Below are 2,824 nucleotides of genomic sequence, written 5' to 3' on the forward strand. Positions count from 1 at the left end.
AAACATTAAGTTTTCTACGTGTAGTCTTCATGTTCTTGTTTCACTAGGTGTTCGAGGTTCTGTGATGTCAAAAATGATGGCTCGAACTGATCTCATGCTTTTGGAAGCCATGTTTCCCAAAAATTTCCAACTATCGGGCTTTTCGGCCAAAAAATGGCCGAAAAGGGAATTTTCTAAGGAAAACAAGGAATTTTCTCGGAGTCTTCATGTTCTTGTTTCAGCCATTTGGGGTGTTGTGATGTCCAAAATGATGGGTCGGGCTGATCTAATGCTTTTGGAAGCCATGTTTCCCAACAGATTTCCAACTGTCAAGCTTTTTCGGCCAAAAAATGGCCGGAAAGGGAAATTTCTAAGGAAAAACAGGGAATTTTCTTTGTGCAGTCTTCATGTTCTTGTTTCGGCGGGTATTCAGGGTGCTGTGATGTCCAAAATGATGGGTCGAACTTATCTAATGCTTTTGGAAGACATGTTTCCCAACAGATTTCCAATTGTCGGGCTTTTTCCGCCAAAAAAATGGCCAAAAATGGAATTTTCTAACAAAAAACAGGGAACTTTCTCTTTGGAGTCTTCATGTTCTTGTTTTGTGGGGTGTTCAAGGTGCTGTGATGTCTAAAATGATTGGTCGGACTGACCTAATGCTTTTGGAAACCATGTTTCCCAACAAATTTCCAACTATCGGGCTTTTTCCCAAAAAATTGGCCGAAAAGGGAATTTTCTAAGGAAAAACAGGAATTTTCTTCATGGAGTCTTCATGTTCTTGTTTCGGCGGGCTTTCAGGGTGCTGTGATGTCGAAAATGATGGGTCAAACTGATCTAATACTTTTGGAAGCCATGTTTCCCAACAGATTTCCAACTATCAGGCCTTTTCGACCAAAAAAATGGCCGGAAATGGAATTTTCTAAGAGGGAATTTTCTCCATGGATTCTTCATGTTCTTGTTTCAGCGGGCGTTCAGGGTGCTGTGATGTCCAAAATGATGGGTCGGACTAATCTAGTGGTTTTGGAAGCCATGTTTCCCAACAGATTTCCAACTGTCAGGCTTTTTCAGCGAAAAAATTGCCGGAAAGGGAATTTCCTCTGTGGAGTCTTTATGTTCTTATTTCGGCGGGCGTTGAGGGTGCCGTGATGTCCAAAATGATGGGTCTGACTAATCTTGGGGAAAAAATGTAGCTACGGTGCCGTTCCTCTATTTTTCTGCACAGTTTTTTCGTCGAGAACTTCTTCTCAAAATATTCTGCATATTTGTTGGAAATTTCAGGCGAAAAGCCCTCAGAAAGGAGGAGATGCCACATCTTTACACAAAAAAAAAAGAGGAGATGCCACATCGTCATGGTTTGCCTACTCGAAGTTAATGCAAAATTGCATAAAATGGAGAAAAGATGTAGCTACAGTGTCATTCATCTGTTTTTTTGCGCAGTTTTTTCGCCGAAACCTTCTTCTCGAAATATTCTGCAGAGTTGTAGGAAATTTCGGACGAAAAGCCCGCAGAAAAGAGGAGATGCCACATCGTCAAGGTTTGCCTACTCAATGTAAATGCAAAGTTGCGTAGAATAGGGAAAAAATGTAGCTATAGTGCCGTTCCTCTGTTTTTCTACGCTGTTCTTTTGCCGAGACTATTGTGTCGAAATATTTTGCAGAGTTGTAGGAAATTTCGGGCGAAAAGCCCGCAAAAAAGAGGAGATGTCACATCGTCAAAGTTTGCCTAATCAAAGTAAATGCAAAATTGCATAAAATAGGGAAAAATTGAAGCTACAATGCCGTTGTGGTACCCCTCGATGGCTCCCAATCCATTAGGGTCACCACAGGTACTTGTCACTCATCTTATTATATACCAGTTAAAATGGAACCACAGTTCATAGGGGGTGATCAATAGGAGTCTTTTCCCCTTTTTTTTTTTTTTTTTTTTTTTTATAAAGGTCCCAACGCAGTTCATCAGCAAAAGCATAACATATCTCGCCAATCCTCCCTTCAAAAAAATAATGCAATGCACACCACCTATGCTCCAAATGAAAAGACAAAGTCGAGTCACTTTTATTTATATTTTCAAGATGGATATTTCGGGTCGGTACAACAAAAAGGCCAAGATTTTTAACTATACATGGCTATAACTCAAAAGAGAACTCGATACTACATGAAACATGTACACCCCTCCATCAACAAGTGTCGGATATCCCCAAAAAGCATCAGCTCCCATCAACTATGCATGCCATCACACCCAACTCGGTACATCGAGCGGCGGCAGCAGCATCCCTAGCATCACTCCACTACACCGGACATGAACAAATAAAAACTCCTGGATAACCGGGCCATCAGCAAGACACACATCGTACATCACTAAGACATGGACTCGGACATACACCAGACCAGGTACACTAGTACAGGAATGCTCAGTGCACTCCACCTTGACATCAGATGGCAATCCATAAAAGGTACCGCATTCAACTGGTAGCAAATGCATATTTCTAATCTAAAATGTTAATCCCCAAAAGGGGTGAGTACAACCACTCAGCAGTAAAAATCCACTAAATTATACAATGCGTCAAACAGAACAATCAATGTATCATGAATAAAACACATATCATTCATGCATTCAAGCATACCTCACCTTACAACCATACATATATCACCATACGACGTGCATATATCACCATGCAACGTGCATATACCATCATGCACTTATACATGTATCTTCAAGTAGCCAAACTTATATTACCAAGATTCATATCATCCATGCTATCAAGCATACATCCATGTGCATGAATCAATTCTCGATCTTTATCTTTCAATTAGATCACATCATTTTTCTTTCCAGGGACCAATGTTTG

This window comes from Eucalyptus grandis, chromosome 2 (genome assembly GCF_016545825.1).
Source record: "Eucalyptus grandis isolate ANBG69807.140 chromosome 2, ASM1654582v1, whole genome shotgun sequence".
In the NCBI taxonomy this organism is placed as follows: Eukaryota; Viridiplantae; Streptophyta; class Magnoliopsida; order Myrtales; family Myrtaceae; genus Eucalyptus; species Eucalyptus grandis.